Raw genomic sequence first — 15,826 nt, 5'->3', positions numbered from 1 at the left:
ATGGTTGTGACTGCCAATTGTAGTTGCACCCTATTTGTACATACATTGACATCACCTGTGACACAACTGTAATCTTGATTCTTTCAGTATCCATGGAGCACTACTGTAGTGAACCATCTGTCTCAAATTGGAAGGGATACTTCTGACATGAGGTTATTTGTATCTTACAATTTTTGTATCATTGGAAACCAAGTAGAGTGATTAGGAAAATAATTACTTTGTAAAATGCTGTAGTAGGCGCTAGAATTGGTGAAAACCTGAATGACTGACAATAGGAGTTTAAAAAGTGATGTAGAAATCTGAAACACTTTTATAGGAAATTGTCAGCCCATGGAACATCCAGATCATCAGGCAGCATCTCTTTTAGGATCTTTCCTAATCTTACTTGGATATGTGTAGTGAATTCAACATAGTTGAATATGCTGTTTGGCATAAAATATAAGATATGCTGTTTGGCATAAAATTTGTCAGAAACTGGAAGTAAAAGGGAGAAACATAATCTTTCTAATGATCTACCTAAAAGAAGTTCAGATGAATGGAAATGTAGGTATCCCTTTCTTCTTTATTAAATGAATCGGGATAAAAATAAACATTTTATTTTTATTTATATTTTAATCCAATTATTGCACTAAAGTATATAAACTCAGAATCATTGACAATGGCAGTGGTATAAAACTGAAGTTAGATGCATTTAAAATAAATTCAGTTTGCAGATGTTATTCAATCTAGTGATTTTAAATGGGTGAGAAATACTGTGAAATTTGACTGGAGGAAAATAAATAAGAACAAATACACAATTTCCAGAGCTAATTAAGCTATGATTTTGAAGAAACAAGGGAAGAAGTTAATTAGGTTCTATTTACATAATTGCAACAATCAAATTTCTTAGTTTAAACGACTATCCATTTTTGGTGTTTATGATTCATAGCAGAAGATACATTCCCCAGGTATTCTTCACATTTTTATGCCCAAGAATTCAGGTAGATGTGATGAAGAACTAAAACAAATTCTTAATCAAAAACCTCCAGACTACCAACGCCCCTGAAGTCAAGTAGCAGATTTGCAGGTGTTGGCTCATGATACAGCATATCTTAAAATAGCACTTGTATTTTAAATGGGAACTAGGCACTACCCTGTTTCCCCAAAAATAAGCCCTCCCTGGATAATTATCCCAATCAGGCTTTTGAGTGCATGTACTAAAACAATCCCTCCCTGAAAATAAGCCCCCCTGAAAATATTGCAACTCAGCAGCAGCCATGAGGTGACCATGCTCACAGTCTCCTACACCTCACAAATAATAAGACCTCTCTGAAAATAAGGCCGTGCTTATTTTTTTTTGGGGGGGGGTTCAAAAGAAAATAAGACCCTGTCTTATTTTCGGGAAAACATGGTAATTACCAAAACTGATTAATGCAACCACCACTTTGTTATTGTTTATTTCACTAAAACCAAAAAATCTAACCTTTGATATCACTACTGGTCAGCATTTATGATATGATTAAATAAAGGCTGTTAGTATGGTGTTGTTGGTCCATTGTGTTCAAAGAGGACCTTGATATCTAACAGGTTGTGGGCTGTCCACAATGTGTCCCCAGGTGGCTGGAAAGGCCTATACGGGCACAAAATGTTCTGCCACATGTCTGTCAGACATGTGTGGGCACCATTGTTGCAGCATTTGCAGCTCTGGCTTTGCAGAGTGCTCGCTTCTCTTGTGCTATGGTTGTTCTTCTGTCCACAGATGTTTGGCAGCCTTGGTGGATCAACGTGTGCCATGTTGATCGATCTTGTGCCAGGGTTTCTTAGGAGGTGGTGTCAATTTCCAGGGACTTGAAGGAGGCTGTTTTAACCTACAACCATTTATTTAGTGACTGTTCAAAATTACAATGTCACTGAAAAAAGTGATTTACAACTGCTCCTCGCACTCAAGACCATCATAATATCCCCATGGTCACTTGATCAAACAATTTTCCTCACGGCATATGATAAGTAAAGTCAATGGGGGAAGCTGGATTTGCTTAATAACTCATGTAATGGTTCATGTATGATTCATGTAATAACTGCAGTGTTTCCCTTAACAACTTTGGCCAAAATAAAGTAATAGAACTGGGCACAATTTACTTAACAACTGCCTTGTTTTGCAATGGAAAGTCTGGTCTCAGCTTAATTTAATTGATAATAAAATTTATTTTAATAATACTTAAATGCTAATTTAATTAAAATCAAATGTACTTTTTATCTTATCCTTACCCACTTTGGACAATGCAATCAAAAGGATTTTGTGCGTTCTTGATATCTAGCAAAAATGGACAAACACCTGCAACTCAATGTTTTTATTACAGCAAGGATTCAGGTAGCTGGGGACTCCATTGCACTTAAGGGTATGCCTAGCATTTTCCTCCCCCACCCCAATTCACTTTGAGGAAATTGAGATTTATTTTTTTAAGTTTCTTTAAGAGTGGGCATTACAATTTTTTCAGGTTTACTGCCTGAAAATGGTTGAAACTATGGCACTGATTCTGATGTCTGTCCACAGAGACAAGTAGCAGTTTTCCAGGCTTACAGTCATGTGTCAATCAAACCTGTGACTCAGTTCAAAACTTCTATATCTGAAAGTCGGTATTTTTAAATTACATAAACATCAGGAATTCTGCAACTAGCTATTGCTCGTTTTATGATTGAAAAAAAAGTTAAAATAATCATTTGAACCCAACTTCCCTGGGTACCAACAGCATTGAAGATTAGGAGGCAATAACTGGAAAAAAGAGACTTTCGGTGATGGAGCTTTGAATGGAATTCCCTTTGCCCACTATCTTGTCTGTTGAGATTTTGTGGTGTTGATATTTGGTTTATTTTTTGTTTTAAACTGATGCATTTAATATTTGCATTTTTAGAGTTAAGGTTGAAAAGAGTTTTAAACAGTTATATACATAATTCCCAGGTATTCTCACTTATCAATTCTACATTTCTATACATCTATAATTCTATAATATAAATATATAATTCTACTTGTTATGTGATTTCTGATACATTGGACCCTTTGCCCTTTTGGAAAATAAAAATTATTCAGCTCAACCTTCTTACTATGTCCAAAGTGTCATGCTTCTTGGATTTTAACTATCTCATTTGTAAAGATTTCATCTATGTATTATGTTAATTTTGCTACTTTTCTCCCTTAGTTTTTAATCAGATACTTTTTAAAATAATTTTTTTATTAGTTTTATTACAGAAAAAACACAAAAAGAAAAGCATCATCTTTTATTACATCTTGTAGAAACGTATCCATTGGTCACAAGTACATTTTGTGTGTTCTGTCCACAATCACATATATTCCATTCAGTTTAAATTGTATATGTTAAAAATTTATATATTTTACTATCACCATACCACAATTTTCATTTAGTTAAGATTCAAAAACACAGCCACCTGTTGGAATTTTTTTCCCCCTTGCCCCAGTTCCAGTCAATCTGCCATATCTTTATATCTTTATAACATATTCTAAGAAAAAAAAAAGTCAATTAGTAGGACATCTAACATTTCCACTCGCTAACATATCTTTATTATTATTATAGTTAACTAGGGGTTATTTACATTTTTCTCTCCTCTTCTCTCCACAAACGCAAAAAGCAACAATCTCTAAATAACAATCTATTAATATGTGTTAAAAAAATGACCATTCAAAGTCTAAAACTATCTAAAGAGAAAAGGAAAAATGTTGACATTTCTAGTTAATAATCACCAAAGTATATGTTAACCTTCCCTTTTGTTTTTATAGTTGAAAGACAGAAAAAAAGAACAATTGTTTGCCATTTCTAATCCAAATTAAAGTGTCTAGTTGATAATCTCCAAGATATGCATTAACATCCCCTTTTATTATTGTAATTAGAGAAAGACAGAGAAGAAAATAAAAGAAAACAATTGTTTGCTATTTATGTCACATCACCTCTTATTCTAATCCAAATTATGTATAGCTTCATAACAAGGTCTGAAACACAAATTAATAGGCTTTATCATACCACCAAAACTCAGTTGCAATTTGTGGCCTGGTTATTTATCCTAATTAAGGTTATCCTTTTATTGTTAATATCATGATATATTATATGTTAGCAACTAAACATTCAATGATAATCTATAAGAGTCTACAAAATACTAAAATCCCTACTTATTAACCATCAAAAATTAGCTAATTTTTATCATCAATTGGCATTATCAGCCAGTGTCTTTCCAGTAGCAAAATAATCCTTTCTCTCTCGCCAGCAGTTGTGTCATTTCAGTTATTAGAATCTTTTCAGAGTTTAACATTTCTCTCCGCACTCTGTAGCTCAAAGGATCTCTCATGTAGTTTCGTTGCTCTTTAATTGTTATTAACGTAGGTTTAGCTTTGGTTATCAAACTTGTTTCTGGATATATTTGTCTTCTTAGTTCCATCTTTTTCACTCTTTTTCCCCCTCCTGTATCTTGAAGTTGAAAGAAAGGCTCCAAGTTGTCAAAAACACTTTTCCAGCTTCCCTTCTTTTCACTTTCACTCGTATTTAGTCCATTGATGGATTCATCTGACATCTTATCTTTATTTTCTATATTTCCATTCTCTTCTTTGATCTCTTGGGCTCCAACCCCTGCTCTTTAACTATAGCACCCCATAAACTTTCTTGTCAAATCTCTCAAGTCCTTCTGCAATATTTTGAAGTCCAGCCAGGATTTTTTGGATTATTAGATTTTCTTCCTCTGAATATTGATCCATTTTTCAAAATGTAAAGAAATATAAAGAAAAAAAAAATAGGAAAAGGAAACTGCCACTCTAGCCTGCAAAATTTTTAGGAAATGTGTCTGTATTTATTTTGAATCTTAAACACCAGTTCTTTCAAAGTTTTTAAAATAGGAGGGTTTTTATTCTTGCTTGTCTTTTCCTTCTCTTGCCAAAATATTTACCAGAAGCACTAACAAAAACAGGTTTCGTGCTTTGAGTCTTATCAAGTATTATAAGCAAATTCCAAACCCTTCCATTGCAAGGTCAGTGAAACCAAGTGAAGCAGAACAAAGGATACATTGTATCCAAAACAGAAACAAAGTTCAGACTTTGGCTTCCAGATGGCAGATTCAATAATTAGTCAATTGTTATTTTTTTTTGCTTTCCCTTAAATATCTTTCATATAATTTTAACCAAAAGAAAGAAAAATTTGTTGAAGTAAGAGAAGAAATTTAATTTAGCCAACAAAAAAAAAATTAGGATAGTAAAAAGGAAAAAACAGAAAAAAAGATCAGTCCATAGACCAGTGTTTTTCAACCTTTTTTGTGCAAAGGCACACTTTTTTCATGAAAAAAATCACGAGGCACACCATCATTAGAAAATGTTAAAAAAAATTAACTCTGTGCCTATATTGACTATATATAAAGTAATTCTCCCACGGCACACCTTACACTATGTCACGGCATACTAGTGTGCCGCGGCACAGTGGTTGAAAAACACTGCCATAGACTACAAGCAGGGAGACAGGAAATGTTGCAATTACTTCAATCCACAAAACATTGTTACTAACTAGAGCAGGAAATCTTCTAGTAGCAGTCCAATAAATGTCAAAATCGCCGCTTTATTCTTACTTTGGAGACTAGTTGTTATTATTTTTTTTAAGAAAAAAAAAGTTTCTTAACACGGATCTTCTAAAAGTAAAAAAAGAAAAAAAAACCTCACCAGATGGAATGCTTTTGCTTCATCTCTTTCTTCAGGAGCCGTCTCCGACTATGCCAGCCTGGCGGCTGCCTCTTTGTCCTCAGTTGGAAGCACTACCCTTGGGTCAAACAGGGACTTTGTGATGTCCCTGTGACCAGCAAGGCTGTGGCTTCCCTGTCACCATCTCTTTGGGACAGTTTAGGTCCTACTGGACTGTCCAAAGACAAAAGTTTCATTGACAGACCCGGACTGTTTGGTCCGTGCGATGTGTTGTCGCGATGTTGGCTCCTTAATCAGATACTTTTGACAGACTTTCAGTACAATATGGGCATTCTTTCCTTACAATATGATCCCACTTCCCTTTAAAAAAAACAAATTATAGATTCTTTCTTATGCTGTATTCCAAGCACGGTTTCCTTCTCATTAGGTTTTAATAATCGCAAAAACCATGTATTGGTTGTAGTCCCCATATCAGGATTTCAAGTTCTTTCTGTTTGTTCCCTCTATTCTATGCATTAGTGACTGTATAGACTTCCAAGTCCTTTAATATTGCTTTTCTTAAATTTGCTTGATGCATCTTCTGATGTATTTCTGAGCAACCATTCCTTCTTTCTTGGGCTCTGAATATGGTTTTAGGCAGTGGTGGGATTCAAATAATTGAATAACTGGTTCTCTGCCCTAATGATTTCCTCCAACAGCCTGTTCATCAAACTGCTCAGAAACGTAACAACCGATTCTCCCCAAATGGTGCGAACTGGCTGAATCCCACTACTGGTTTTAGATATTGGTCTCCCCCTCCTTCCAAATTCAATTTAAAGTGCACTAGATGACCTGAACAATCCCCCCACAAGCTTTGTGAGATGCAGCCTATCGCTGGTCCAGGAATTGAAAATTTCTCAAGAATATTCAACCACATATCTTCTCTGTAGTGTTGGGACAATGTTATTTGGTAGTAATTAAGCATATTTTCTTGGTTTATGGCAAAGGTAAACAACAACAAACATAGATTTATATCTCATCTTTATTTGTAGAACTCAAGGCAGTGTATATAATGTCGCCATCTCCTATCTTCCCAATAACAACTCTGTAAGATGGGTTGGACTGCAAGAGAGAACTTAATATAGACCTATTCCATAGGCTTTCATGACTCAGAGAGGACCAGAACTCATAGTCTTCCAGTTTCTAGTCCAGCATCTTATACCAAATTGACTAGCTGATTTTCTGAGCTTTTTTCTCATAATCCACAAATCTTCTCACAATCTTTCTTTTTACAATCTACAATCTGCTCACAATCTTGCAAATGCCAAAGCCTCCAGCTTCGGCATTTTCAAGAAATGTGCTTGAAGTTATATAAGAGAGGTCAAAGGATGTTTCATCCAAAACTTTAGTCTTTGGTAGTCAGGGGTCAAAAAAAAACCAAATTTGTACCTTCTTTGCTGCAGTCTTGTATATCTATTAAGTGAGATCTTGAGAGGCACATTAGTCTGGGGAATGTGACTAGATGTGCTGTTGGGCTATAAATTTTCAAAGAGTGGAGGTGGATTTAGATTTCAGAGGCCTGTTAATGAAGTGTTCCTGTCAGCACACTTCTGGATTATTAAAGAGTGCATCAAGCTTGCGGCCTTCAGCAGATACTGCTAAAATAAGCCACAGAGGAGGAAATATTAGCCAGTGTCCATCCCCAACTAAATGATTGACAAAAACCTCCCTTGCTGCTGCTCTTATTTATGAACAAATGTTACAGATGACCAGCCCATGCATTGTCCTATCGCTGAGGGGAAGATCAAGAATGTTAAAGGATTCCAGAAAAGTAGCCATGTTAGTTTACAACAGTGAAAAGAACATACAGCCTTAGGAATGTCTTAAAGATTAACACATTTGTAGGGTCATAAACTTTGGTGGAGTAGAGCCCATTAATCTACCCTTGAATTTGCTTTCCCGGAGATAAAAGAGAAACACTGACAAGGACCAATGAATTAACCATTTGTGAATAACACGCCGGTCACTACAGCAATAATTAAAAAAAAAAGATCATCCAGGTTTTACAATATAAGAGAGAAACAACACACCATCTACCTAAGTAATATAGTATAATGAAAGGAATTGTATGGAAATGAGAACATAATATTGCAACTGCACATAAACAAATCATCACAGTGGTGGTACTGACAAACCAATACATGAAAGTAACCTGAATTAGAAGCTCATATCTGCACCTTGCCATGAAAATCTACTTTTAAGTTAATACATCTGAAACCATTCTGAATGCCCAACTTTTGAAAATGAATTTCTAGCTTTTATATTGCTCAAAGATGGTGTAGCACTTCATTTCAGAGTATGTGTCTTTTTGGGAGTGTTTCTGGAGGCAGGTATGGAGATTTTTTTTGTCCCTCACCTTCTGTCCAAAATTCTTTCAGTAGTAAGGGTCACTTTGCCTCTGTAATTGTTTTTCTATTGCTCCATTGGTGTGTCTCATCTCAGTGTCTCTGTCACTGTGATTGTTATTTTCAAAGGTGCAGAAGATGCATTGCCAGTGATGCCGTGAATATTCTTTAGCTTATCAAAACAATGCAGTCATCGACATGTACTAAGGTTTCACACACTGGCACTTTTAGCGAAGAAGTCACATTGACCCACATGCAGCTTTTCTCAGAAGCTGAATACTATTTGTGTTTTTCCATTGCTGTTCTCCATTTCATTCTATCATGTCTGCTTCTGGGCTTGGGGAATGTTTACTGCTACTGAAGAAAATCAGATGTATATAGAATAATAAAAACAGCATAACATAATTGGAAGGGACTTTGGAGGTCTTCTAGTCCAACTCTCTGCTATGCAGGAAGCTCTATAACATTTCAGACAATGGGTTACCCCAACTCTTCTTAAAAACCTCCAGTGTTGGAGCACCCACAACTTCTGGAGGCAAGCTGTTCCACTGATTAACTATTATAACTGTCAGGAAATTTCTCCCTAGTTCTAGGTTGGTTCTCTCCCTGATAAATTTGCATCCATTGTTTCTTCCTTCTATTGATGATATATCATCAAGGCAAATGTTGGCACTCAGGTTTTCATAGATGACAATAGAAAATATCATCCAGTCTTCTGATTTCCATTGATGTCAAAATTAAGGACCAATTTACAGATAAACCTTTTCTATGTTTTCTTCAGTGTAACTTTGATATATTTGGATATGAATATCTGATTTTTAAAAAACTATTGTCTTATAATTAGGTGGAATTGACAAGAAAATGGTTCTTTTCTCTTTCATTTTCCTTTTGTACTCTATTATGTTATATGATTTCGTAATTGGCTATTCACACTTTGTTAATTTATATTCCATTAATTTGTTGTAAGCTATTTGCAGTCTGTTACTGGATGATTCATAATTTTATCATTCATTAATTGGTGCAAAACTACCACACACATGACTAGATAGAGGAGCACCAAGGGACTAATTAATTTGGGAGCTCTGTGGTGACAGCACATTCTCCCATATCTCTTATGTTCATAACACAGAGGGATCCTGAAGTTAATTCAAAGCAGCTGGAGTTTTTGATAGAGCCATTTGAGATCTCTAGCCTACAACTTTAAGATGGAGATCATATACTGTGAACAGAAGCTTCAAAATTAGCAGGGTCATTTTCACTTGCATTATCCGAAGATGACAAAGGAACTGAAAAGTCTTCCACCAAAAAATAAATGTGAAACTTTTCAAAAAAGGAGAAGAAGAAAAAAAATGACTTTGGGGAATTTAAATCTGTACACAGCACTGCCTTGTCTTCTGGCCTTGAGATTAAGATGGGATGGGATAAGTAAATTAAAAAAAATGCAGCTAACATAGATATCTGGGATAAGGCTTCCAGATTTGGCTCTGTAGCCCTGAAAGTTATTTTTCTTCCCATCAAAAATCTTACCTTACATTTGTAGAGACCATTCCTATCCCTGTTTAAACAGGAAGAGATGGGGCCAAGCTTGTTGTTTTTCACTTCTCAGTAAGTTGTTGTGTTGAAGCCATACCATACAAAACATTCTGATTATCTGCCTATTTGGATTCCACCAGCTAGTGTACTCCCTTCCTCAGGCAGAGCACCTTGTAACTTTTTCTAAATTTAGCTGCTGTTGGAAGAGTTCCCAGGTTTAAAGCAGAACAAACATAAGGGCATAAATAAGGCCAATGAGCAATGCTGATCCCTGATGTCTTGGTACTATATTCCTTTCCAGAGAAAAAGAAAAAAATGATGATGGAGGGAATTGTCATTACTAGGAACCAGAATAATTCTGCTGCTTTTCTCTTCCTTTCCCTTTCCTCTTCTCTTTCACATAGCTCCAGCTTTGACTTTAAAAAAAAAAGTGGGGAGACCCAGGCAGAACACAAATGTCATCTCTCTATTGAAATAAGTATGAATTGTACATGGGAGCATTTAAAGTGTATTTCAATAGAATCAACGGAAAGGTCACATGCAATTTAACTATGGGATAAGATGTGTCAAAAGAAAAGAGTAAATGAATTACGATTTTTAAAAAGCTGTGTGACGCATACTTGAAACTTCAGTAGAAACTGTCTGCTGAGTGCCTGAGAGGAATATCTCTAACCAGAGGCAGAATTCCTTCCCTTTCCCAAATTAGAACCACAATAAGCTCACAAAAATTTGGAATTAGAAATCAGGGTTTTGTTCTGTTATCAATGGATACGATAATAGCATTTTCCTGAATGGGGCATGAGAAAAGAGGCAGGAAATTTGACATCATTATCATTTGGGTTTTTTCTGGCTGTTGAAATAAATTTACAATCTAATGCTTGCAAAATTTGATATTATACATTGACCACCCAGATGGTTCTTGTAATTAGCAGCACATTGTAGATACAATCAAAAGAACATACTTAATGAAAAGAGAAAACCTCAACTGTGCATTGCAGGACTATTTGTGAAAGGATTATCAGCAGACATTCCCATAAAAGTTGATATCATTTACTAATAGTTTAGCAACCTTGGGGTTTTTAAATGTATCCGTTTTTGGCACATACATTGAAGTAAAGTTCTTATTCTGGAGTTTGTCCAGGAAAAGATTTAAAGTCCTCTGTTTGATTTTCTGCCAAGCACCATAGTGAGGCCTATAAAGGAATCCTAGCCTGAGTTAGGGCAATGTCTAAAATGGTAAGGAAAATAAGGCTTGTGGGGTTAATGAAATGAAATCTGTGTTATGCTTTGGCATAGGTTATAAGCTTCTGCTGTGTCTTACTAGTGGTTTTGCAAGACTCCAAGAGTTGGCAAATTTAGTTTACTATACAGTAGGAAGGAGAGAACTTATGTTTCACTGTGTACTGTATATGGGAGACATGAGAGGCAAAGAAATTTCAGCTAAGAGGACCTCTAGCAATATTAAAAATAAGAGTAAGCAAACAAATTTCACAATAGAGATGAAAATAGTTTTTGAAATACAGGTATCCTTGTTTAGTGACACAATTGGGATGGGAATTAAGCCAAGTGGTTACCAAGGGAAACTGCAACTGTGCTGATGAGCTTTCTCCAGCTTTCCTTTGCTTTATGACCAAAGATTGCAAATTTGAGTTATTTTTATATCATCATCATAACTATTAGTAGTCATTACCCTGTTTCCCTGAAAATAAGACCTCCCCAGATAATAAGCCCAATCGGGCTTTGAAGTGCATGGGCTAAAATAAGCCCTCCCAAAAAAATAAGTCCTCCCCCAAAATATTGCAACACAGCAGCAGCCATGAGGTGACCATGCTCGCTGCCTCTTGCACCTCAAAAATAATAAGATTTCCCCAAAAATAAGGCCAAGTGCTTATTTTGGGAGTCAAAAGAACATAAAAACCTGTCTTATTTTTAGGGAAACATGGTAAACAAGGAAGCCAGCCACTAAACAAAGATTACCTGTAATTCTGTTTACAAAGAAAAGTGGTTTCTACTTATTTAGTGAATGATGAGAACATGAGAGAAGAGAAGTAGGTGGGTCTGTCTGTCTGTCTGTCTGTCTGTCTGTCTGTCTGTCTGTCTGTCTGTCTGTCTGTCTATCTATCTATCTATCTATCTATCTATCTATCTATCTATCTATCTATCTATCTATTTATCTCCAGGTGATCGCCTCTGACATTGTTTCATGTAGATCTTCTAGAAAACTAGAGAACATACTCGTTGGCAGTCTTACACAATATGTTTAGTAGTTTGTATATCAGCATCACAATTGGCACAAGGGGAATCTTGCTGTTTCTACTGATATAGGGTAGATGCACTTCTTCCAGCATCACACCAAATTCTGTCCAATTTTGCCCAGACAAAACAAGGCAGGTCAAAACCAGGTAGTTTGATAGAGGGAGCACTAATGGTCAGGCCACAAGCAGGTACCTTGGGCCATACCTTGGGCCATTCCTTTCTCCAGGCATTCTTGGGGTTAAACCAGATAGATGTTAAATTAACAGCTGTTTTCCAAGCTGGCCTATGGGATTTCAGTCTTGGAATGGGCTGTGTATTGTCCTGGTGAATAAGGAGGGCCTTGTGGGTTGTACTGAAGAATCTAATTAATTCTATTTAGGTCAAGTCCATATAGTAATGCAGCAACTGCCATTTATATTGGGTATTTCAAGAATGTATTTAGTTAATTCATACTGAAAAAATTTGCCAACCTCACAGTGAAACCTCACAATGGTGGTATTTTCAGACTTGGAAACAATATGATTATGCTCTCCATATGTCAGGTTCCGTTAGTGGCAGGAGAATTTCAGCCTAGCAGGTGGCAACTATAGACAGGAATGCAGAAATGAAGAAAATGAAAGTATGCAAATAGCTTTAATTGTGCTTGAGAAAATAGATTTCTTTCTATAGAGGGTGCCATAGGGAAAAAATATGCAGGATTTGAAGAAGAAGAATAAATTCTATGGGGAGCCAACTTGGTGCAGTGGTTAAGGCATCAGGTTAGAAACTGGGAGAACATGAGTTTTAGTCCCACTATAGGCATAAAACCACTGGGGTGTCAGTCATTCTTTTCCAGATCTAGGAAGGAGGCAATGGCAAATCACTTCTGAAAAACCTTTTCAAGAAAATTGAGAGGACTTATCCAGGCAGTCTCTGTGAATCAGACCCAATTGAATGGAAGAAAAAAAAATACTCTGCTATCTTTCCTGCCTACTCAGAGACTATTAACTGCTTGTTATTCTTTCAGTACTGTAATTGAGATTTAGTTCCTAGGTTAGTCTATGTATTTGTGGAATTACAACCATATTTATTCCTGTTTCATGAGAGTCTGATGCACTATGATGTACTTCAGTGGTGGGATACAATTTTTTTACTACTGATTCTGTGGGCGGGGCTTGATAGCTGTGGCATGGCTTGGTGGGCATGGTTTGGTGGGGGGGGGCAGGAGAAGGATACTGTAAAATCTCTATTCCCACTCCACTCCAAGGGAAGGATACTGTAAAATTTCCATTTGCTCCTGATCAGCTGGGACTCAGGGGGCAGAGAATAGATGGGGGTGGGGACAGTCAGAGGTGGTATTTACCGGTTCTCCAAACTATTCAAAATTTCCGCTACCAGTTCTCCAGAAGTGGTCAGAACCTGCTGAATACCACCTCTGATGTACTTCCATTATGTGGAGAGCTGCTTATAAAGTAATTCCTTAGCTCTGAAGTTTTCCTTGAATAGACCTTGCAGGGCTGGGAACTGTAGTTTTCTAGACATTATTGATCTGCAGCCAGTAGCATCTGTGGAAGCCTGTTGCTTTCATCAGAATTAGAAAAGCTAGTTATTGCATAACTCTGCAAAGTCCAGCCCTTTCGGATGTTTGTGCAACTTTATAATGAATGTACAAATCAATTGTATAGCTTCATGCTGCTGCAATGCATTTTTCCCCACCCTCTTACCTCTCCCTTAGTTCTTAGATCATTGGTCATTATAATGAGACTGATGAGAATTAATCTAACACTGCATGAAGCACTTTTGCTTGCGATTTATGGTCTAATCTCTGAATGCCCACATTTAGCAGACACATCCTCTTAGATCCTACAATTACGATCTTGATTAGAAAAGCATGAAGGTGACTTCTATTTACATTTATTGAATGCAAGAAGGTTCTACACAATTAATAAAGAACATTACTAAAGCAAATCAGGCCTGGTGTTGTTGAGTGAAGGCTTACATATTGATCTGGTTTCCCCTTCCTGTTTTATTCTCATGTTTGCAGGCTGAACAGTGATATTGAGCAGCAAATTAAATGTAAGATATCTATCCCTCTTTTCTGTGCAAACCATTGGCAAAATGTTTGGTGCGTGTAGTGATGAAAAATGCACTTTTATAGGTGGGTGGAGTTGTAACAAAACAAATTGTATGTGTTTTTATGAAACAGGTTTGCTATGTGCATCATTGGGAGTGTACACATTCACATAGGAGATGGGAATTGCTTGTGTTTCTCTGTGTCAAGTTTGAAGCTGTGAAGTGCTGCTGTTGTTGGTTTTTTTCTTCTTTTTATTGCCTTGGAAACAGTCATGAAACTGATAGATACCTTAAAGAGCTGTCATCTCTGGTGATTGAGAAGATGCTGTCCCAACGTGTTTCAGGAGCTCATCAGTTTATGTAAAAAAGAAGGTTTACTGGCTGCTCGGGATGTGCTGTTTGTTTTGCTTGCTTTACTGGACTATATTAGTCCTAGAATTTGTTGATGCAATTCCATCCATCTGTTTCCACATAAGGAGGAAAACAACAAATTTGGCCCAGCTCCCAGACATTAAATGAAAAGAATGAGACACTAGTTAAATGTGAGCTAGATGGCACTGTGGCAGGTAGACTTACAGCACTAGGCGTAAATACACTTTTGGAAGCTGATTTCCAGCCCAGTCAATTTTTCTAAAGATTTTCAAATTCATAGTTAAAAAAAAATATTGGACCATTTAGAAGGCAGAAAAAGGGGCATTAGACTTACAACATGATCAAAGCTCTTTCACCTTATGTTTTTAAACTGTGAAAATGCTCTGAACCAACTTTTGGGGGTAGTTTCTTGAATAGTCATGCAACCCTGGAAGAGGGGAGAGCCTTGGCTCTCCCATCTATTTAAAAAAGTAGGCCCACAGCCTTTTATCTCCTGCTTTCTTTTCTCTTTAGGGAAGAAATAATGCTAGCTGTAATTCATTCCTATTAGGGGTCAGCAGTGCTAGTTTTGGACAGGTCTGCTTCCAGTTTCTGTCTAAAATGAGGAAAACAAAGGCTGTAATTTTCTTTGGCTCCAAGGCCATGTTTCTCTTATTGTGTAGAAAGCATCAAGAATCAGGGTGCTAATTTTGTGAGCTTATTCTGGGCAGTGGCGCTTACATTTAGACGGCTCTGGAATTTAGGTTGATGCCCAATTACTAGAATAACAACAAGGAAAATGATTCTTGGAAAGTGAATGACGCTAAAATATTATGAAGGTGAATTTTTTCATAGAAAACATGCTGAGCATGTTCTGAACCATGTAGAAGGCTAATAACAGAAAAGTGCAGGGTTATGCACTCTGAAAAAGATTTGGAACAAATGCCTTTTACTTTGTGGTCTTTTAAGGAATCCACTTATTTAAAATGAATGCAACTCTTAAAGCAGGGGTATGTGCTGATTGGAAAAAGAGGGGCTGATATAATCACTGTCAAAGCATTCACAGCCTTAAAATATGTTACAGGTTTTGGGTACTTGTGCAATGTTGTGTTTATATAAAACAATATGTTTCCTCTGGGAACTGAAAACATTTGCAATTCTCACTAATTGGTTAACTTAGAATTTTCATTCTACCAAATTTCCTTCTTTCCTTTCTGGAGATTGTGATATATTCAGAGAAGTAAAATGCCAAACTCACTTGCTAGAGTTAAATATACAAATCTCATTATTTATGAATGGAGTTAATCTAGCTTTCTTCTCTCTCTCATAGTTTTTCAACAGCAAAGAGGAACTTCCTATTTCCAATCTGCAGACTGGAAAAGCCACTTAGATTACAAACATTACTTTAGATTCAAATGTATTTGAAAAAACTATGCAACTACAGTTTGAGAATCCTCTAACCACTGTGACTAAGATTTTAAAGAAAGGTTTATATTTTTCATAGAATGAGTGTGGATTTTATTTTATTCCTTTTCCTGGTTTAGCTGATAGAAATTTGATTTCATTATTAATTAAAATAAAAATT

At 36.3% G+C, this 15,826-nt stretch overlaps 1 protein-coding gene and 1 long non-coding RNA gene across 3 annotated transcripts in view; one reads left to right on the top strand and one right to left on the bottom strand.

The window, feature by feature from the left end:
- LOC148044639 (uncharacterized) overlaps positions 1-9,722 on the bottom strand; it is a 76,264-nt gene extending 66,542 nt beyond the window's left edge. Inside the window, exon 1 of one of the 2 annotated variants that reach the window (XR_015697310.1) lies at positions 9,577-9,722. This is a non-coding gene — a long non-coding RNA (uncharacterized LOC148044639). Of the gene's footprint in view, positions 1-8,060; positions 8,229-9,576 lie in introns of those variants that run through there. The other variant, XR_015697311.1, reaches the window with a different exon arrangement.
- Positions 1-15,826, top strand: part of GRM4 (glutamate metabotropic receptor 4) — a 384,313-nt gene that overhangs the window by 236,696 nt on the left and 131,791 nt on the right. The window lies entirely within an intron of this gene.

The sequence above is a fragment of the Thamnophis sirtalis genome, unplaced genomic scaffold (assembly GCF_051295495.1).
Source record: "Thamnophis sirtalis isolate CommonGarterSnake01/CBP01778 unplaced genomic scaffold, rThaSir2_p1.2 scaffold_7, whole genome shotgun sequence".
NCBI lineage: Eukaryota > Metazoa > Chordata > Lepidosauria > Squamata > Natricidae > Thamnophis > Thamnophis sirtalis.
This window is presented reverse-complemented; position numbering and strand designations above follow the sequence as displayed.